The 22,943-nt window shown below is 44.5% G+C and overlaps 1 protein-coding gene and 1 pseudogene across 2 annotated transcripts in view; one reads left to right on the top strand and one right to left on the bottom strand.

The window, feature by feature from the left end:
- Positions 1-4,474: 4,474 nt before the first annotated feature.
- On the bottom strand, positions 4,475-5,565 carry LOC109702969 (small ribosomal subunit protein eS6-like; annotated as a pseudogene).
- Positions 5,566-20,814: 15,249 nt separating this feature from the next.
- Positions 20,815-22,943, top strand: part of Wdtc1 (WD and tetratricopeptide repeats 1) — a 58,127-nt gene continuing 55,998 nt past the window's right edge. Inside the window, exon 1 of one of the 2 annotated variants that reach the window (XM_074080890.1) lies at positions 20,815-20,869. The gene's annotated coding sequence lies outside the window, so the exon portion shown is untranslated. Of the gene's footprint in view, positions 20,870-21,038; positions 21,359-22,943 lie in introns of those variants that run through there. The other variant, XM_020157554.2, reaches the window with a different exon arrangement.

The following is a 22,943-nucleotide window of genomic DNA, read 5'->3' as shown; positions in this document are numbered from 1 at the left end:
GTCCTGTAAAAAACTGCTAATGGTTCTGGAGATAGACGGTGGAAATAATACATTTTAGGTTATGTGTATTTTAGCACAGTAAAAATTTAGGAAAAAAATTGATGAGATATTTTATATTATTTTTTGTACTAAATCATTTTGGTTCAGACAAGCTTATTCCAATGTTCTCTTTAGCCCTGTGTAACAAATAAATGAAGCAAAAAGTTAGAGGGAACCCGCTATGTCCACAGACTCCTCTGGTTCTTAGAAAGTTTCTCTCTGGATGGTAGAATAATGTTGACCTGGTTTCTTCTTTAAATATTCCTTCATCTTCTGACTTGTTTACCACGGTCATGTTTTAGTATATAATCAGGAAAGGAATAAGTAGTAGGTACCAAGGGTGCCCGTAGAAGGGGCCCCCAATCCTGCCTTTGCAGCTCAGGGAAAGGCTTTAGGAGGAAGATACAAAGGAATGAACACAATTATTGCTAAAAACAGATTTGGTTGTGTTCACTTTATAATTATTCTTTAAACTGTACTTACATGCTTAATGTACTGTTGTCTGTGTATAATATATTTCACAATTTAAAAACATAGGTCTAGCAGGGCGTGGTGATGAATGTCTGTAATCCCATTATTCGGGAGGCTGTGACAAGAAAGATTGTGAGCACCAGTGGCTCAGCCCTGTAATCCTAGCTACTCAGGAAGCAGAGATCAGGAGGATCGCAGTTTGAAGCCAGCCTGGGCAAATAGTTGGCAAAACAAATAGTTTGTGAGACCATATCTTGAAAAAAACATCAGGAAAAAGGGCTGGTGGAGTGACTTAAGGTAAAGGCCCTGAGTTCAAACCCCAGTACCACAAAGAAGAAAGAAAAGAAGGAGGAGGAGGGGAAGGAGGAGAAGGAGGAGGAGGAGGAGGAGGAGGACGACTGCAGAGTTCAAGGCCATCTTGGGCTTCATAGTGAGTTTGAGGCCAGCCTGGGCATCATAGCAAGATCCTATCTCAAAAATTAAAGGGGCTGCTTGAGTGGCTCAAGTGGTAAGAGCACCAGGCTAGTAAGCATGAGGCCTTGAGTTCAAACTCCAGTGTTGCTGGAAAAAACAAAAAAACAGAAAAACATTAAATAAGTAGCTGGTGGAGTGGCTCAACAGGTAGACTACCTGCCTAGCAAGAGCAAGGCCCTGAGTTCAAGCCATCATAAAAACAAAACAAAACAAAACAAAATTAAATAAGTAAATAAATACAAATGTCTAACCAAGCATGGTGGCATATGCCTGCAATCATAGTGTGAAGAGTTTGAATCAGGAAGATTGAGAGTTCAAGACCAGCCTAGGGTACCATTTGAGCCAGCTCTTTTTGCTTTAGTTATTATTTAATAGGGTCTCACGTTTTTGCCCAGGCTCAGCCTGGACCACAATCCTATTCATGCCTCCCACACAGCTGGGTTGACTGAATCATACCACCATGCCCAGCTTATTGATTGAGATAGGGTCTTGATAACTTTTTGCCTGGCTGTGAACCATGATCCTCCTGATCTCTGCCTCTCAAGTAGTTGGGATTATAGGCATGAGCTACCTTACCCAGTCTAAAATTATTCTAAGTAATAAAAATAGGGTTGGTGGAGTGGCACCTGCCTTGCAAGGGTGAGACCGAGTTCAAACCCCAGTACCACCAAAAAAATAAAATAAAAATAAAATAAAGTAAAAATGTAGGCATACTCGCTAATGGCAACAAGCAATGACCACACACTCAGATGTTGGCTTCTAAATACTATTCTTCTCCAACAAAAGGAACCAAAAATCTTTGGAGAAATGGTGATTCTAGAATTTGGGCAGAGAAAAGACAAAACAAGCCCAGAGCATTTTGTAGTGCCAAAAAATAAGGAAATACTCAAAAACTAAACAAACAAACAAAAAAACCCAAACAGATGAGGGCATATCACAGGGATACAGGAGTCAACTTGAAGAGCTCCCAGTAACCAAAGCTAGGATGATTTGAGCCACAAAATAAATAACAGTACTAGATTACAACCTAAAGTAAAAATGACAATTTCTTTTCTTTTTTTTTTTTTTTGGTGGGACTGGGGTTTTAATTCAGGGCTTGCAAAATAGGTACTCTACCACTTGAGCCACTCCTCCAGTCCTCTATTTTGACTCTTACTCTGGTCTGTTGGAGTCTGATGCAGAAACTTAGTCCAGAACAATAGCAATAGCTTTCTATAGTCTTTTTTCTTCTTCTTCTTCTTCTTTTTGTAGTATGGGGGCCTGGTGCATGCAAAGCCACTGCTCTTCCACCGAGGTACAGCCCTAACCCTGTGCAATTTTATGTAGCACCTCTGATGAGGCTGTACTGTAAGAAGCATGGGAAAGGAGAGGAGTAAAGTAGCTGACCCAAAAGGAATTGAAGGTTGGGTCTTCAGGACTTTACCCTGTGGCAAAGGGGAGCCATGGGAGGCTATTCAGCAAGGGTGTGGCCAGCTTACTTACTGACTCAGCCAGTTCAGCTTCCTGAGGCCTCCTAAACCTGCCTCTCCTTCACCCAGTGCCCTTTCCTTCCATGTGCTCTTCCTTCTTTGCCTCCAGAAACCTAGCCCTAGCATGCATTCAGTAGTACAGCCAGGAGCCGTGTTACACACCTGTAGTCCCAGCACTGTGAAGGCCGAGGCAGGAAAATTGCTAGTTGGAGGCTGGCCTAGGCTACATTGCAATTTCCAAGCCCACTTCAGCCCTACAGTGAGATCCTGTCTCAAACAAAACAAAGCCTGAGCCAGGCACCAGTGGCTCATGCCTGTAATCCTAGCTGCTTAGGAGGCAGAGATCAGGAGGATTGCAGTTAGAAGCCAGTCCCAGGCAAATAGTTTGAGAGACTCTATCTTAAAAATAACCAACACAAAACAGGGTTGGTGAAGTGGGTCAAGTGGTAGAGCACCTGCCTAACAAGTGCGAGGCTCTGAATTCAAACTCCAGTACCACCAAAACCAAAACCAAACCAAAAGAACAAAGACTGTTGTGGTGGTTCATGACTGTAATCCAAGCACTTGCCTAGGCTACATAGCAAGACCCTGTCTCAACAAATCACTAGTACTGAGATGGTCACCTCTATGGCCCATCCTTCCAACCCCACCCCAGCCAGTTCAGCTGTCTTGAGAGGCTCAATATTTAGGATCTCAACATGCCCCACCCAGTAAGAGGTGGAGTCACCTTTCAACACGCCCAGCAGAGACCCCTGGGTAGGAAGTTGCCTTATGTAAGATCCCACAGTCTTAGTAGAGTTGACTCATTTTTTTCACAGCATCCCCTATTCTCTCTCACCCATGGCAAAAAGAATCTAGCCCATTGGTGGGGAAGGAGGCTCCAGAGCACAAGAGGGGACTTCAGGACGGAGCCAGGATATTGTGCTACCAGGAGAATTGTCTGTTATCAGACTGTCTTCAACCAGCCTTCTTGGAGCCACAAATATGTCCAGGTCAGAAACTGGGGAGAAGAAAAAGGGGCAGAGAAAGGGAGGTGAAGAGGACCTGGGTGCATACACTTTTTCCTGCCAGCAATGGTAGGTAGAATTAATCAGATTCTCACACCCCCAATGACACCAGTTTTCTGCATCCTGTATCCCTTTGTGGAAAACCAAAAACTAACATTGACCATCTGTTCTGTGCCAGGCATAACTTCATTTGATCCTCACAGCATCTCTGGATTGGTATACCCACTTCAAAGATGAGGAAACTGAGGTTGGAGAAGGTTAAGTGACATGCCTAAGGTTATGTAGCTGGAAGAGAGCAAAACCAATCCAAGGCTTTAGAGGACTGCATGGGTCTAAAAATGTTCTGGGAACTTTCATCTCTCAGAGGAGGAGGAAATGGTTTTACAGAAAAATGCAAATTCCCTGTGGGATCTCTCTTGTTTGATTGCTTGAGACAAGGTCTCACTAATTAGCCCAGTGTGCCACCACACCTAGCCTTTCTTTTGTGGTGTTGGGGATCGAACCCTGGGTTTTTGCATGCTAGGCAAACACTCTACCACTGAACTATACCACAGCCTATTTGTTACTCTTAAAAATTCCTTTGACTGCCAGGTACCAGTGGTGTACTCCTATAATACTCCTTTTTTTCAGGAGGGAAAAAAAGGGCTGGCTGAGTGGCTCAAGTGGTAGAGCCTGCCTAGCAAGCATGAGACCCTAAATTCAAACCAAAATAACACATTTTGCAACCTTCCTTATTTTTCTCCTTCTTCTCCCTTTTTTTGTGCTTGCAAAGCAGACATTCTACGGCTTGAACCACACCTCCAGTCTGTTTTGCTCTCTTTATTTTTTTGGAGATGGGATCTTGAGAATTGTTTGCCTCAGCTGGCCTTGATCCTCCTAATCTCAACCTCCCAAGTAGCTAACATTACAGGCATGAGCCACTGGCACCCACGTTCCTTATTATTCTTAACTCACTGTTTCTTTTTCTTTTCTCTTTCTTTCTTTCTTTCTTTTTTTTTTTTGAGAGATGGGTTTTTATTGTGAAACCTGGGCCTTGAACTTGTAATCTTCCTGCCTCCACCTCCGAACTGCTGGGCGTAGGCCACCACGCCCTGGGTAGCTCACTATTTCTTCAGCGCAGTATGCAGCATTCAGTGTTGGCAGGACACATGGACTCACAAGATGCTGAATCTTGGATGCTTTGCCTGGGTTTCTCACCTTCTTTGTTTAAGGACTTTCTGACAATGTATTGTAAACATAATTTTCTTTAGTGACATTGAGATGTGTGGATTCTGTTCATTCCTTGGGGCCCTGGCAACCAGAAACAGTAGAATCTGTCTGTCCAGGAATATCCTTATCTCCTTTTCTAAGTAATGAAGTTGAGACCACTCAATCTGGCACCTCTAGCACAACCCTGAACAGATTTCCACTTTTTCTCTCACTAATTCTTTTTTTTTTTTTTTTTTGTGGTGCTGGGGCTTGAACTCAGGGCTTTCACCTTGAGCCACTCCACCAGATCTTTTTTGTGAAGGGTTTATCAAGATAGGGTCTTTCAAACTATTTTCCCGGGCTAGATTCAAACTTCGATCCTCCTGATCTCTGCCTCCTAAGTAGCTAGGATTACAGGCATGAGACACCAACACCTGGCTTTTCTTTCTTTTTTTTTTTTTTTCTTGTGGGACTGTGGTTTGAACTCAGGGCTTCCCACTTGTAAAGCAAGCACTCTACCTCATGAGCCACACCTCCAGCTCATTTTGCTCTGGTTATTTTGAAATGAGGTTTGGAGATCTCTTTGCCTTGAACCATGATCTTTGGATCTCAGCCTCCCGAGTAACTAGGATGACAGGTGTCAGTCACCAGTGCCCGGCTTCTCCGGTTCTTGATCTATGATAAGAATGCCCCTTACTCGTGGACATGGCTATGGGCCAAGACCCCCTGCTTCATGGGGACACCTTCTTTGTGGTTCTTGCTTCTGATCTGGACCACATTACCTTTCCATCTTTCAATCAGAGCTTTGGCAGCAATTTCTGTGGCCGTACACTTTGCATAAAAACTATGAAGTTTTCTCTCATCGTCCATTTCAATGAGTTTCTGGTAGCCAGTAGGAAGGAAATATTCAGCTTCATTTTGATGTAGCTAATTGCCTATGAGGCACCACGAAAAAGAACCTCTGTTTCTTTCTGTTCCCTCATCCTCCACCCTTTCCAGTGTTCAAATTACTCACCATCTCCAGTCCATTCTGCCTCTTAATTGCCCCCAAATCTTCCCATATCTTCCAGTCCCTTTATTCCCTCTCCACCAGGCAACCTTTCTCTCTTGCCCAGGTCACTGCATAGCCTGCTCTCCAGCCTCCCTGACTCCAGTTAGGTTCCTGCCATTTAGCCTCTCCACAATGCAATCAGAGTGGCCAGAGCTCAAACTGCCTGAGTAAACATCCCATTGAGCCCTTGGTGACCTTAGACAAAGTCCATGATCTTAATGTGGCTGACAAGGCCCTTCCCATCTGGCCACAACCTCATTTTTCAGCCACACCCTGCTCCTGTCTGGTTTAACTACTTTCAGTTTTCCGGATGTGCTCATGATACTTCTTTTGCCTGGAAGCTCTGAGCAACTCCTACTCATCATTCCATCCTCAGCCTGAATCCCCTTTTTCCAGGAAGCCTGTCTGATCACTTCTGCCCCACCAGGCCGAGCTTGAAATCCTTAGTATATAGAGTCAGGAGATTCCCCCAAACTGGAGGGCTCCTAATAGCCAACTGGCCCATTTTCTGCCCTTCCTTTCCATTCCCTGGTGGATGTCACTGTTTCAATCACCTCCTCTGCTTCTCTGATGCCTCTCACTCCTCAAGACCCATCTCAAGTCTGGAATAATCCAGAAAACCTTCTGGGGAATGAAAAGAATGCAGCCCCTGAGTCAAGATGCCCCTGGTTTATGTCCTTCCTCGGCCATGTCTAGTGATATAACCTGAAGCATGGCACCTTTCCTTTTTTTTTTTTTTTTTTTGCAGACTGGGGTTTGAACTCAGTGCCTACATCCTGAGCCACTCCACCAGCCCTTTTGTTTGAAGGGTTTTGTGAACTATTTGCCTGGGCTGACTTCAAACCATGATACTCCCAGATCTCTGCCTTCTGAATAGCTAGGATTACAGGCGTGAGCCCCCAGTGCTTGGTAGCACCTTTCCTTTGAGAGCCTGAGTTCTGTCTATAAAATGGAGATGATCACATTACTAATACCCGCTTCATGGTTGTTGTGACTAAGTTATAGATGTTAAAGAACAGTATAAACTCTGAAGTGTCGTGTGGACGTGAGGGTGATGATGCTTCCTTGACACTGTGCTCCGACAGCACCCACAGGCCATGACCTGCTGTCTGCACTTCATCTTAATGCACCTCCCCAAATCTGCTCTTTATTCTGAGTGTGGAAGCTGGCTGGGGTCACGTCTTCTCTGGCTCTTGTGCTTTCCCTAGATTTCAGACATTGGGGCCAAGCAAATAGCTGTGTGACTACAGTGATTATAACCAGCTATCATTATTGATCACCTATTACATACCAAGTACTTTTCATCTATTGTTTCTAAGTCTCAAAATTATCCAACAGACAAGCATTTTTTGTCTTCACTATACAACATGGGACTCATAAAAATTAAATGACTTACCGGGTGTGGTAACCCATGCCTATAATTCCAGCACTTGGGAGGCAGAGGCAGGAGGATTAGTGAATTTTAATTTTTTTGGTAGGACTGGGGATTGAACTCAGGGCTTACTGCCTGAGCTACATTTTCAATCCACTTTTCTCTGGTTATTTTGGAGATGGGGGGTGGTCTCAAACTGTTTTGCCTAGGCTGTCCTCAAATCTCAGTCCCCTTAATCTCAGCCTTCCAAGTAGCTAGGATTACAGGAGTGAGTCACTGGTGCCCAGCTAGGATTGTGAGCTGAGGCCAGTCTGAGGTACATGGTAAAACTCCGTCTCAAAAATCTAAAAAAAAAAAAAAAAAAAAATTAAACAACTTGTTGAATATCATAGACTTGTTAGGATCGTGGGGGCAGGGACCTTGGGAATCTTTCTGGTACTGTCCCAGGATGATGTTAAGGGGTTTATAGCTTTCCACTTGCTGACTCTTCTATTGGTCATCAGCTGAGCTGAGTCCAGAGGAAAAGAGAACAAAGTGGGAACCTAACAGAGGAAGTGTCCATCATTTCATGGATCAGACATAAGGATAGGAGACTTTTGAATGGAAGTTAAGCTTGACTTCACTTAGAACACTGTCACAAAGCTCTGGTTCTATGTATGCAGGAGATGAAAGGTGTCAAGAAAAACCCTGGGACGTCTTCTAACAAGATGAGCACTGAAATGTCACACACGTTTTATGTGGAGACAGTAGATCAGAATGGGATTTGATGGTCAGATTACTCACTGTAGGGGGGAAATGGTCAACTGTTTCCATCCTCTTGAGGAAGAATTTGATCCAGAAAGAGATGCAGAGCTCATAGTGAACCACTAGGTGGCACTGAGGAGGGTGCACTGATTACCCTCTTAGCTGAATAATTAGAAGGGATTTTAGAGCAAGGAAATGTAAACTCCAACTTTTGCAGAAGAGATGTGAGGTCCACACACGTTACCCAGCTTTGTGAGCCAGTCCTAGAGTCTCAGGTCTGTCTAAATCTGGTGAACTTACCCATTAATACCTATTAAACCTCATCTACAGAATCCCGCCCACTCATGATAGGGGCTTAGTCTTCACTGACATCCTTCTGAGCTCCAGTCATCCTGCCCATAGAATGGAGGATCAGTCTACATCTGTGAGGTCAAGATAGTCCTCACTGGCCACATGCAGCAACTTGAATTTAAATTAATTAAAACTAATAAAATTTTAATGTTCGGTTCTCCAATTAGCCACCTTTTAATAGCTCAATAGACAATTGTGGACAGTAGCTCTCAGGTTGAGCAGCACAAATACGGAATATTTGCGCTATTATAGATGGTTCTATTAGACAACACTGGATGTATTGAAGGGGCTTCCAGCTTTAGTGCCTATGAATCCTCTGTGAAGCTCTTTTAGGTATATATACACACTTAGGATTACTATTTCTCCTCCTCCCCCTCCTTCTCTTCCCCTTCTTCCTCCTTTATGGTGATGAGGAGGATTGCTATATCTTCTTGATAAATTAACCTCTTTACACTATGCATTGTCTCTCTTTGTCCCCAGGGTTTGAATTCAGGGCCTCATACTTTCTAGGCAGGTGCTCTACCACTTGAGCCACTCGGCCAGTCCTTTTTTTGTGATGGGTTTTTTGAGGTAGGGTCTTACAAACTATTTGTCTGGGCTGGCTTTGAACCACGATCCTCCTGGTCCCTGCCTCCTGAGTTGCTAGGATTATAGGCATGAGCCACTGGCACCTGGCTTCCGCTTTCTTTTGATTGTTTACATTGTATGTTATTTTTTACCCTTTTGACTTTTTAAAAACCTTTTAATCTATTTATGTGTTTATATTAAAAAACCTCACCAGGCACTGGTTTTTGGTGGGACTGGGGCTTGAACTCAGGACTTTGCATTTGCAAAGCAGGCATTCTACCACTTGAGCCACACTCTTAGTCCGTTTGGCTTTGATTATTATTGGAGAGAAGTCTTGGGAATTATTTGTCTGGGTTGGCCTTGAACCAAGATCCTTCCAATTTCAGTCTCCCAAGTAGCTAGGATTATTAGTGTGAACCACCGGCACCCAGCCTTTCTTCATTTCTTTGTGTAGATCCAACTTGCCTCTGGTATCATATTCCTTCTGGAAGAAGGTCTTCAGGCAGTGAATTTCCCCAGCTCTTTTTGTTGCCTGGTCAACTTTCTGCCACTCCTGCATACCTGTGCCACAGATGCTCTTCAACCGGCTCTCAAGCCTCCCCTGGGGCAGACTGCTGTTGCTTGGTACTTTGGTACTATGTTCCTCAAGGAATGGGGGGGGGTTTCTCAGCCGTCTTGATCCAGCCTCAGTATTTTGTTTTGTGCGGATGGAAATGAAGGCTTTGTGCATGGTATCTGTCACTGAGCTACACCCCAGCCCCCCAGCCTCAGTCTTAAGCAGGCTCTGTGCATCTGGGCCTCAGCCTGGGGCTTTCTCAACATTCCTGCCCCTCCCTCCTCCTTGTGGCAGCCAAATTCCACCTTGTATTTTGGTTAGACTCAAACTTAGCTTGGGGTTGCTGAGGGTGTTTGCTTCTACCCTTCCTCCAGTTGCAGTGGGTCTTTACTTGAGTCATGGGAAGAGGTGTTTCTCACCTATTCACCAGCCCAGGCCCACGTGTTTTGCTTCTATTCCTCCCAGAATTAATTAATCTACCAGACACCAGGCATGAGAGACCAGCTTCTTCTAGCCCACATGCCTTTGTTGAAAGGAAAGAAGGGTCTGGAAAAGCTTGTGGGTCTCTGTGCTCATCCCTCTGCAGCATACACATCACCACCCAAGGGCTCTCTCTGGCCTCTCTCTAGTCTCATTCCCTACATCCAGCCTTTCCTGTTGACCCCTTGAAGATTCCTTTGTGTCTGGGGTCTGATCTATTCAAACTGCAATGCTAGTGCACACTTTAAAACTTGTTAAATTTACCCAGGCATGATGGCACACATTTGTAACCCCAGCTACTAGGGAGACAAATGTCAGGAGGATCATTACTTGTGGCCATCCCAGGCAAAAAAATTAGTGAGACCCCCATCTCAATAGATAAGTTGGGTGTGGTAGTACACACCTGTGCCAAGCAAAAACAGGAGACCTTATCAGAAAATTAGTCAAAACAAAAAAGGACTGGTGGAGTGTCTCAAGTGGTAGAGCACTTGTCAAGCAAGCATAAGATCATAAGTTCAAACCAAAAACCAAAAAAAAAAAAAACCACAAAAAAGCTTGTTAAATTTGTGATTTCTTCTTACCCTCTTCGATGACAGATACCTTTTCCCTGGGCTGTACAAAGGTGACACAATAGTGTGGTCCATCATATCTTCCAGAAGCTTGTTCCTCTTTGGAATTCAATTGATGTGGTTTGTTTGCAGTCTTAGTTCTCTGCTGTCTGCTTGCAATCATGGTTTAATAAATTTTCTGCGTTTTCCTCGATGTTAGGGTGGGAGCAATGTTTCTTTGCTGATTTCTTCATGAAATCAGATGACAGTGGAAGTGGAAGCCTATAAACTGTCAGAAATGCACTTTTTGAGCTGGGTGCTGGTGGCTCATGCCTGTAATCCTACTCAGGAGGCAGAGATCAGGAGGATCTTGGTTTGAAGCCAGCTCCAGGCAAATAGTTTGTGAGAAGTAACTTGAAAAAAACATCACAAAAAAGGGCTGGCAGAGTGGCTCAAGGTGTAGGCTCTGAGTTCAAACTCCAGTACCACCAAAAAAAAAAAAAAAGAGAGAGAGAGAGAGAGAGAGAAAGAAATGTACTTTTTGTAACTGAAAAAGAGGTTTTTTTTGATGGTACTGGGGTTTGAAATCAGGGCCTTGAGCTTGCTAGATAGTTGTTGTACTACTTGAACCAGCCCCTTTAGCTTTCATTAATTTTCAAATACAGTCTCAATATTTATGCCTGGGCTGGCCTGGACCTTGATCCTCCTATTTATGCTTCCTGTGTAGGTAGGATGACAGGCATGCACACTGCAACCACCTTTTTAATTGGTTGAGATATTGTCTCATAAATTTTTTGCCTGGACTGACCTCAAACTACCATCTTCCCAATCTCCACCTCCCAAGTAGCTAGGATTATAGATGAAAGACACTGTGTCTGCTGAATATCTTTTTATAGCAATAGAAAGGAATTTATAGGATCATTCAAGACCACTCCAGTTGCAAAGAAATACCCCACACAGAAATGTTGCCAAAAGCAATTCCCCAACCCTCAGGTGTGATTCCTACTGTTCAGCATTTCCAGGGTATCACTACAGGTTAAAATATCCATATTAGTCCATTTTGCTATAAAAAAATATGTGAGCCTGGGTACTTCATTAAGAAAATGGATATATTTGACTAATGATTCTGGGGGCTGAAAGTCCAAGATGGGGCAGTGCCATCTGCTTGGTCTCTAGCCCCTTGGCAGAAACACAACATGGCAAAGAAAGGGAAAGGAAAACAGCTTCCTGTGATTTGGATCCTGAGAATCCCCCTAAAGGCCCAGGTGTTAAGGCGTGGTGCTCAGAGTGGTGCTTTTGGGAGATGATGGAAGCTTTAAGAGAAAAGGCCTAGTAGGAGACCGTGGGCCCACCACCTCAACATTGCCACACTGAGGGCCAAGCCTCCAGCACATGAACATTTGGGGGAAGCACTCAGACCACCTCCATACCGTAGCAGTGCCCAGGCATTCGCTCAGTGTTTGTTGAAAGCATCCTGTGTGCAGGTATCCACCAGGCTAGCAGCTTCAGATTCTGCAGGCAGATATGGTTCTGGTCTTTGCAGGGCACACAGTGAGAAAATGGAAAAAAAAGTCATGACAGGTGTGGAAAGTGTTACAAAACGGGGAGCAGAGGATGCCATGGGAGACTGTGACTAGGGGACTACATAATCGTGCTCAGGAAAACCTTCCTGAAGAATTCAGTCATGGGCTGAATGATGAAGTAGGAGTTCACCAGGCAAAGAAAGGTATTCTAGTAAATAAGGGTACATATCATATTCCTCCAAGTCTTATTGGCATAAAAAAATCTTTATTCTGATCGCCAGTTCTCTAGGTCAGGCATTCAGGGAGAGTACCACAGGATGGCTTGTGTCTGGGCCCTCCGCTGGGAGACTTAAGAGGCAGAGGCTTGGACTCATCATAAGACTTGTTCATTCCCCTATCTAGTGGTTGATGCAGTCTGTGGGCTAGGAGTCTCAGCTCCCCTCCATGTGAACCTCTCCAGGTGGTTTCTCCACTTGGCTAGTTTGGGTGTCTTTAATATGGTAGCTAGATTCCAAGGACAAACATCCCAAGAAAGAGAGGCAGGCTGAGCCATATCATCTTTTACTACCCAACTTCAGGAGTCATTAGGCATCACTTCTGTGTTTTAATTGCTGAGTCTGTTTCAAGGGGAAGGGAAATAAGCTTCTTCCTTTTTTTTAATGGTTGGTACTGAGGTTTGAACTCAGGGTCTCACACTTGCTAGATAGGGGCTCTAATCCATGAGCCACACCCCATCTCCATAGAGATTTTTTTTTTGTTTTGGTTTTTTATTGGTACTGGGGTTTGAACTTAGGGCCTTGCCCTTGCTAAGCAGGTGCTCTACCACCATAGCTTTACCCCCAACCCTTTTTGGCTTTACTTACTTTTAGGGTAGGGTTCAGAATTATTGCCTGGGGCTAGAATAGGATGCCTCCCATGAACCTAGGATTACAGACGTGTACCACCATGCCCAGTCATTTTGTTTTGTTTTATTTTGAGACAGAGTCTCACTTTTTAGCCCTAGTCAGGCCTCAAACTCATGATCCTCCTGCCTCAGCCTCCTAAGTCCTGGGATGACAATCATGTGCCACCACCCACAGTTTAGACTTCATCTTTTCATCGGAGAGTGGCAAGGTTTAGAAGAGTAGAAATATTGCTGTGGTCATTTTTAGAAAGCACAATCTGAGTGTTCCAGTGGAAGAGAATGCTTAAGCAAAAGTCTAAGCAGGGCCCATCTGAAGACATATAAGAGCCTAGCAAGGCTGGTGTGTAGCCAAGATAAGAGACTTACAAGAAGAGGCTTAAGAGGTAGAAAACCAAAGTCTTCATTCTTCCCTTGAGGAGTTTATCATCTCTCTCTCTCTCCTCTTTTAATTTTTTTTTTTTAGTGCCAGGGATCAAACCTAGGGCCCTGTGCATGCTAGTAAAGCACACTACCACCCCAGCATGAGGAGTTCATCATCTTAACAGTCAAAGCTCCTCCCTTCTTAAGTTTAGTTCTTGAAGAGCAACTAAGTGGTGCCTCAACTATTTCCTCATTTGTTTCAGACAACAATCTGGTGAAAGACATATTGATAGCCCCATTTTTCAAATGAAGAAACTAAGAAGCAGTGAGCTGTGGTGGGAGACAATGTGGGGGGGATGTACTCAGAGATTTTAGGGTCATATGGATGAACATTTTACATGTCATCATGACATTTTTTTTGTGGCACTAGGCACTCAGGGCCTGCACCTTGAGCCACTCCATCCATCATCCCTTTTTTGTGAAGGGAATTTTTTTTTTTTTTTTTTTTTTGTGAAGGGAATTTTTGAGATAGGGTCTTTTGGACTATTTTCCTGGGCTGGATTTGACCCTTGATCCTCCTGATCTCTGCCTCCTGAGTAACTAGTATTACAGGCATGAGCCACTGGTGCCCAGCAGCTAATGTCTTTTTTCATAGAAAAATAAGTCTAGGACATCACACTTGTGGTTTCTTGGAATCAGTACTGCAAAAAATATATGAAATGAAAATAATTATATTACCTCTCTTCTCAGGTAGTCTGAAAGAAAAAAATTAAAGGTGAGCAAGGTAAAACATGCTATAGTGCTGGAACTCCATTCACCACTGAATAGATTTTTGATGGGGCTGGAGTTTGAACTCAGGGCTTCGTGCTTACAAAGCAGGCGCTCTACTGCTTGAACCACACCTCCAATCCATTTTGCTCTGGTTATTTTGGAGATGGGGCCTCCTGAACTATTTACCTGGACTGGCCTCAAACCATGATCCTCCTGATCTCAGCCTCCCAAGTATTTTTGATTACAGGCAGGAGACACCAGTGCCCAGCTTCAAAATGTATCATTAATTCTCTCTCACTCTTTCTCTTTTTCTCTCCCTCCCACTTCTTAACAGCTCAATTCTGCTCTGTGTTGGTCCAGCTTCAGGTGACTTTTTACCCAGAGTTGACAAGGTTACCCCTGAGGCTCTAGGGTTAATGCCTCCCAACTACCAGTTCAGAAGAAAGAGGTGCCTTCTTGCCATTGGGGTAGGAAAAGTTCTTAGATAAACTGGGCTTGGACACATGCCCATACTCAGTCAATCTCTGTGGCCAATAGGGAGGCCTATGCTGCTTAGCCAGCCTTGTTATATACAGTGCCCCGAGTCCAAAAAGTGGAGCCATGTTCTCCCAAATCACATAACCACTTGTGTAGAAGGAGTGATTCCCTAAGGAAAATCAAAGAAAAGTGAACTGGGGATATAGCTCAGTGGTCAAGTGCTTGCCTAGCATGGGTGAGACCCTGGGTTTGATCCCCAGCACTAAACAACAACTAACATTGATGATTCTTTAGCTGGACATAGTGGTGCATACCTGCAGTCCCAGCACTTGGGAAGTGGAGGCAGGAGGACCGACAGTTCAAGGCTCGCTTAGGCTACATGACCCTGTCTCAAAAAAAAAAAGGGAGGAGAAGGAAAAAGAGGAGGAGCGGTCAGGGACAGGAAAGGGCAAGGGAGTGAAGAAAATGAATTATATGCTGCATAAACAAATAAACTAACAAAAAATAAGTTTGCTATACTAAGCAATCTTGTAAAGTAGGTTCTGAGCCTCGGTTTTCATGTATGCACAACGAAGAACATATGACGGTGCCCACAGAATAAAGTCATGATAAGGATTAAATGAGATTAAGTTTTACTAAAGCTTGGCGTCTTACCAAACGTACAGGAAGCACTCAATAAATAGTAGTTGTTGTTAGGGATGCCTAAGTCAGAGAGTTAGCAAATGGTGAACTAGAATTTTAAACCTACATTTTCTGATTCTAAGGCCAGTGTCTTAGTCCCTTTCATGTTGTTACAACATGTATCTGAGTGAGACTGGGTATTTATAAGGAAAAGAATTTGTCACAGTTTTGGAAGCTGGGAAGTCCAAGACTGAGGAGTTACATCTGATGAGGGCCTGAATCAACATGATAGAAGTCATCACATGGCAGAGAGGGAGAATGCAGACTGGTCTCTCTTCCTTTTCTTATAAAGCCACTGATTCCATCATAGGGGTCCCTCTCTCATGACCTTGTTTAACCCTAATCATCTCCCAAAGGCTCTACCATCAACACCATCAACATTTGTCTTTGGGGATTAAGTTTCTAACACATTACTCTAGGACACACAGTCAAGCCCTTACAGTCAATGATCTGTGTACTTTTCAGGGATTTTTTTTTTTTTTGAGTTTGTTCTTTTTTATTTATTTATTTATTTTTTGGTGGTACTGGGGTTTGAACTCATGGTCTCATGCTTGCAAGGCAGGCACTGTACCACTTGAGCCACTCTTCCATCCTCTTTTTTGTCTTTTGATCTGTGTACTTTTCCATCAGCTTCTCACAGCATACCTTCCTAACTCTGTAGTATTTTACAGTATAGTTTTATCCTCATAATAACTTCTTTGCTCTATCTTTAGTTTAATCTTTGGATGCGGGAAGTATTGTGGATTGAACTCAAGGCTTCATATATGCTAAGTGTGAACTCTACCACTGGGGTACACCCCAGATCATAGCCTCTTCTTTTTGTGCAAATGTTACATGGTTGGAGAACCAGAAGCTAGAGGACCATCACAGTCATTCCTTCCACTTTCTCAATACCCCCAGGTTCTATTGAGAGTGGCTCCTTGCTGGCAGAGGGGCTCAAGTGGTAGAGCACCCACCTAGAAAGCATGAGGCCCCAAATCCAAACCACAGTGCTGCCAAAATAAATAAATAAAATAAAGTAAATAACAGAGAGTGGTTCCTCTGAATGCTGCAGCCTCCTTTCATATTTTCAGTCATCTAGACCCTAGGGCAGTGTTTTGCAAGTTGCTTTCTAGTATATCTTAAAGTTGAGTCATATCAGTCCTCCAATTGACTGGTGTTTCAAAATTTGAATTTCTTTATTTTCACATGTTCTATAAACATACTGTGGATTTCTACTTATAACTCTTGTCAGGTAGGTGGTGATATATTACCACATATCACACTATTTATAGCACAGAAGAGGCTAGATCACCTGCTTACTCAACAGTAATAGTCTTGGCTTGTCATTGCCAGAAAGGCTAACAATTATTTCCCAATGCATTTTAAAACATGAGAATTCTGTTTGCTTTAGCCTTTCTGAGTTTGGTTAGCAGAAATCATCCCCCCTGATTTGATTGGCACCACCAAGAGTCTGACCATCTAGAATTTGGCTTGGGCCTTGGACTCTGAGTTCTGCCCAGACCTACCTTGAAGATAGAGGTAGTTGAAATACATACTTCTAGAAAGTGAGATGCAAACAGAAACCTGTCAGGGACATCTGAAAAATGAACAAAAGCAAAAAGGCTGGGGGTGTGGCTGAAGTAGTAAGAGCACTTGCACATACGAAACCCTAGATTTAATCCCCAGTACCACACACACACAAAAAAAAGATATGGAGGAAGAAGAGAAGAGAGAGAGAGAGAAGACAGTTAATGGGGACAGTGATAGGATGATAAAAGGAACAACTAGGAATAATTTCTAAGGATTTTTTGGGGGGTGTTCTTGTTTTTATGTTTTTGCTTTTTGGTGGTACTCAAAGTTGGACTCAGGGCCTCGTGCTTTATAGGCAGGTGCTCTACCACTTGGCCCATTCCTCCAGCCCTTTGTACTTTGGTTATTTTTTGAGATAGGGTCTTGCTTTGATGCTTGAGCCAGGCCTGGGTGGCCTTAGACCAAGATCCTACTTTCTCTTCCTCCCAAGTAGCTGGGACTCCAGGTATGAACACACCATACCTAGCCCACATTTTTTCTTTCATGGATCTAAAACCTTATCATCAAATCAAGGTCACCTTGGTTTTCTCCTATGACATCTTTTAGAAGTTTTATAGATTCACATTTCATGTCTAGATCTATGATCAATTTTGAGTTGATTTTTAGAAGAGTTTAATGTTAGTGTCTGAATATATTAGTCTGTTTGGGCTGCTATCACAAAATACCATAGACTGGGTAAGCATATAAGCAACAGAAATTCATTTGTCACATTCTAGAGGCTGGGAGGTACAAGATCAGGTTTGCCCTAATCATGCTGTTTGGTGCTGCAGTAGCCATTTTGTAACTAGAGGCAAAATTAAAATGAAGGATTCTGGAGCAGAAAAAAAAATAGAAAGGAATCTTGTTGAATAGCTGAACTAATTAGAATAATCACCTACCTCAGAATTTCTGTTATGTGAAAAAAACTCCTGTAAGCCACTGCTGGCCATATTATTTACTTGCAATTTAAAAGAATCTCAATTTACCTGTTAACTATTTTATTGGGGCAATCTATCTTTGTTTGGTGCTAGGGATTGAACCCACAGCTTTTCTTGCCACTGAGCTATACTCTCAATCCTGGGGCTATCTTTGCATGGACATTTTTGGAATGCCTCTTTTGAAAATATCACCAGATTCCTTGACATATTCTCCTCAATATCCTCACTGGTGGCCTTTTTTGACTGGATTGGACAGAAACAGAGACATTTAGCTTGAGAAAGAGAGAACAGGAGAGTATGGTTATCTAAAGTTTCAATATGTATTTAACTTTTTCTTTTCTTTTCTTTTTTGGTGCTAGGATCGAATCCAGGGCCTTGCATATGCTAGGCTAGTGCTCTACCAATGAACTACAAGAGTCAAAGTAATTATTATGACACTACCAAAGTGGCCCAGCTCTTAACATTGACAATAAGAGCATCTCATTTAATACACAGCCGATGTTGCCACAGAGAACAACAACCTTGGGACAAATAAATGAAAGTACAAACTGCCCTGTGAGGCAGAAAACTTGCTTTTCTCAGACAGGATGAGCAAAGAACTGGGGCCAGAAAAGAGAAGCAGGTTAACACCACTCAGTTCTTAAGATTTACACTCAAGTCTGGGGAGTAAGATTGGCTGTCTCTTAGCGTAGCTCAGTAGGGTTTTCAAGAAGGAACTCAGGTCAGTGAGATATAAATGAGAGTGAGTCCAAGTGCAGGGAAGGGCTTGAACACAGGCGCACCAAGCTTTGAACTCGGTCTCACACTTGCTAAGCAGACACTTTACCACTTGAGCCACCCTATCAGCTCTCCTCATTTGATTTTTTTAAAAAATGCTTACATGTTTAAGTAGGAACATTCAGAAAGAGCAGATAATAATATAACCACCAAGAGTTTAATAAGGAGTTGAAAATGGTGGTACCAGTGACTCCCTCTGCAGAGCAGGTGAGTAGTGGGGCATCTTCTGAGGCTCTTGGGAAGAAAAAAGTAGCTGTATTCACTGCTGCAAACTTTATTTGAATAATCTTTATCTGTTTCCAAAAGCAAAATCAGAGAATACTGGAACTGGTCACTCTATCAAATATTTATCAGATACGATAATTGTGTGTACAGTGTTCTGGACAGGCTGTGCTTGAATACTGTCAGAGACAGAAAATTCACAATCTCCAAAAGTAGCCCAAGCTCTACTGGCATGAAAGAATAATCTTTGTGTGTGTGTTGCTGGAGATTTTACTCAGGGCTTAATGCATACTAGACAAGCACTCTTGCCACTAAGCTACATCCGCAGTTCAACCTGGCCCTCTTGATTAGAAAGGTCTCTCTTTAATTAACCTAAATATACCTATAGTGGGAGATGTGTTGGATTCTGAATTTAGTCTTTTTTTCTTTGCTGTGTTGGGGATCGAACTCAGGTCTTATACATGCTAGACAACCATTGTATATCTTGACCTATATCCTCAGCCCTTAACCTTCTTTTGAGTCTGTTTTTTCTATGTAAAATGGTAATAATACCTAACTCATAAAGTATTTATAACTATCAAGTGAATTATTGTGTATAAATTTATATGTGTACATACACACATATATGAAGATATTCATATATATTTAGGTCGAGGGAGCAAGTATGTGGCCAAGTGAGTACCTCACAGAAAATATTCAATAGTAACTGCAGCCATTATTATTTTCTTCCTGTCATTCACTCCCTACTATCAAACATTCATTCTGAAAACAAGTATTTACTAAACATATCCTATGTACTATAGACTGTGCTAGGAGTCCGGGAAACATATTCACCCTTCTCTGTCAATATTTCTAAGAGCCTCTGTGACTTTGCCCCAAGGATTTAAAATAATGGGGGTTCTGGATTAGAATAATCTGGGTTTTAAACCTAACTGTCCCACTTCATAACTCTGTGATTGTGGAAGTGTTGCTTAATCCACTGTAAGCACTTGTCTCCCATGGAAGGTATTTCATAAATGTTAGCTATTATTCAGACTTACTGACCCAATAACCCTAACCAAGGTTGCAGCCTGAAGCTGTAGAGCTATGGATAGATGATCTCAAAGCTTTCTTCTATTCTCAAAGTCTATGATTTTTTTATATTTAGAGGAACAGCTGTGGGGAAAAGGTCAGGAGAAATGACCCACAACATTTTTAGTAGGGCATGAAAGGCTTTGTGAGCTGAATTCACAAGGGTAGATTCTTACTCATCCAAATGGAGAGAAATCACCTTTGGGAGCTCAGGATAATTCATACAAGTGTAGTGAACAGAACTGGAGAAAAAGCAACTCATGGAGTGGTAAACGTGGGACAAGCACTATAAATGCTAAAAATGTGTATGTGGTCCTTCCTAAGAGTGGGTGGACGAGGGATAGACAGTGTTTAAAGTCTCAGACTCTGAAGTCAGGCAGATCTGTGTTTGAATCCAAACTTGCTTCTTTATCAGCTATGTAACCTCTTCGTGCTCCAGCTTCCTCTCCTGCAAAATACAGGTAGTAACTGTATCTAGGGGACCGTAACGTAGTGAAAATAAAAATGAATTGTTATTATCTAACAAGTGGCACCCTGTGGGTGAGTGACTTTCCCTTCTCAGAGGGTGATGAGTGTCTTCCTTTTCTGACTTGATGCTCCTGGTCTCTGCCTTAAGAAGTTAGGCATAGTGTATCCCTTGTCACCTTGAAAAGTTCCTTGGAGAGGAGAGTGTGTCCATCAGACTTGAGGCTCCACAATGCTGGAATTGCCTCTCTTCCCCAGACATGAGAACAGCAATGACTCCACTAGTCTCCGATGGGCCTTGTCTTTCATCAGTCTGAGGGTTCCTAAAATGAGCGTGGCTGAATCTCCTCCAAACTACTCAGTGTAAGATCAATTCCCTTTTGTCCTCTTCCTTCAGGCCCTGGAGACACTCGTGAGGAATGTGCTACTTCACTAGAACCCCAGAGCCAGAAAGTGTGGGCTAAGTCTTGACTCTTGGGGACCCTGGGCCCTAGCCTGAGGGATCCCCTAATTTAAAGGCTCAGAGGAAGTCTTGAGGAGCTCTTGGGGGCTGTGCAGGTCTCTGGGGGCAATAGAATGAGGGTGTGGGGGCTGTCCCAGAAGCTGTGAGAGGGAGCATTTTACCCACGGTGGGGTGGGAGGTGCGTCTAATGGGAAGAGCCTGCTCTGCAGGCGCTCCTCGACGGCGAAAAACTACAACTCCCAGGATGCCCCAGGGCTTAGCCCGGCTTTCCCGCCCGCCCACTGGCTGCCGGTCCCGCGAGCGGCAAAATGGATTGGCCGCGGAGGAGCGGGGGCTCCCCCACTAGCAGGTTAGTGGGCGCCGCCGGCAGCAGACGTTGACCCGGCACGGGGGGGCAAAAAAGGGGGCTGAGGCTCCGGCTCGCCATTCTGGAAACTGTTGGGCGCAATCTCCGTAGCGTAGGCGCGGGCTGTGAAGCACGAGGCCGGCGCGGAGACTGCGTGGCGCAGGCGCAGTGCTGGGCTTCTCCTGGGTCCCCAGACAGCTGGAGGAGATAAACAGAGCAGGAGGAGGGAGGGGAGTGCGTGTGTGAGAGCGCGCGAGGGAGTGTGAGTGTGTGTGAGCGCGGGTGTGAGGCGGTGCGCAGGGGCGGGCGGAGGCGCTGTCCGGCCCCGGCCAGGCGCCGGGCGGGGAGCATGGGAAGAAGCTAGAGCTGCCCGGGCTCCCAGCCCCCTTCCCGGGATCCGCGCTCCCACTCCCGGGAGAGGGGCCGGGCCCCCCGGACGGACATGGGCTCCTGAAGTTGCGCCGCTGCTGGTCCGGGAAAGAGACCTGACAGGTACGGGTCGTCGCCGCCCCCTGCCCTCCGCAGACGCCGAGGCGGGGACCGGCTGCCGCAGCCCCGACACAAGGGCCGCCAGTTCTGGGCCGACTCCAACCCTGCCGGCCTGGGGGCCTGAGTCCTCCCGCCTCGGGGCCCCCGGGTGTCCCGAGAAGGGGCAGGCCTCCCTGGGGCTGAGGGCCGGGTGGCCGGGGGCGGGGTGCGGGCGGAGGGCTGGTGGGGACGTAGGGAGAAGGCTGTGGGAGTCCCGGGAGGCTCTGCCTAGGGAGAGGTGGAAGTCGTCCTATCATGGGACTTTTTTTTGCGGAGTTTTGACATCTGATCTGGCGCCGGTCTCAGGAAGAAGGGGGCAGGTGGAAGTTACGGGAGGGCAATGACCCGACCTGCTGTTTCTGTTTCTCTCTCTCTCTCTCTCTCTCTCTCTCTCTCTCTCTCTCTCTCTCTCTCTCTCATCCCTGTCTCTCTCTCATTCCTCTCTCATCCCTCTCTCTCTCTCCCCCTCTTCCTTTCTCTGGGGTTCACGCTTCTGGCAGCCGCAGATGCCTTCAGTGGCCCATCCTGGCACCAAACCTGAACTTTAGCACGATGGTTGCGCCCGGTGCAAAGGGCCTCTATCTGGGAGTGGGCTATTCAACACCCAGTTCACGTGGTAAATAGGAAGTGAAGAGATCGACCCAGCAGGGTCCCTTCTTTCTGAACTTGCAGTGGGGCATCCCCTTGCCAGAAGGTGGTTGTATTTTCTTAGTACCCTCTGGTTAGCTCTCCCCTGCAGGTGCTCCACCAGGATTTTTGGAGAAGTATAGGAGCTTATGACTAGTGTATAACAGTCTAATATGTATGTTCTCGGATTTCCTTTAGCCTACTGACATAGTGGAAAAGCAACTTTAAAGTTTTGTTCTCAAGTTTATGAGTTTAGAAGTCTAGTAGAATGACTGGAGCTTCCTTATTCCTTCCAAGGATGGGCTGATGATCAGGGTAAAGTGGCAGTTAAATATTTCCTTTATTTATTTATTTATTTTTTTATTTTTGCAGTGCTAGGGCTTGAACTCAGGGCCTAGACCTTGAGCCGCTCCATTAGCCCTTTTTTGTGAAGGTTTTTTTGGAGATAGGGTCTCGAGAACTATTTCCCCAGGCTGGCTTCTCTGCCTCCCGAGAAGCTAGGATTACAGACGTCAGCCACTGGTGCCTGGCCCAAGTGTTCCCATTAAAACAAAGGCTGAAACAGTTTTTTGTTTGTTTTGCGGAACTGAGGTTTGAACTCAGGGCTTGGCTTGCTAAGTAGGCCCTCTACCACTTGAGCCATGCCCCCAGCCCTTGGAGCTGAAACAGTTTTGAGAAGAAAACAATGCTGAGGACACCTACCTTCTGACTCAAAGATGTTATGAAATCCCCATCCTAGGGCACAGGTAGGCCCAATGGGCTGCACTAACTTTTTTTTTTGCTACTGGGGCTTGAACTCAGGGCTTAATGCTTGCTAGGCAGGTGCTCTACAAGCCCTTTTTTATGATGGGTATTTTCAAGATAGGGTCTCAGGAACTATTTGCCTGGGCTGGCTTCCAACAGGCTCCTCCTGATCTCTGCC

This window comes from Castor canadensis, chromosome 7 (assembly GCF_047511655.1).
Source record: "Castor canadensis chromosome 7, mCasCan1.hap1v2, whole genome shotgun sequence".
Taxonomy (NCBI): domain Eukaryota; kingdom Metazoa; phylum Chordata; class Mammalia; order Rodentia; family Castoridae; genus Castor; species Castor canadensis.
This window is presented reverse-complemented; position numbering and strand designations above follow the sequence as displayed.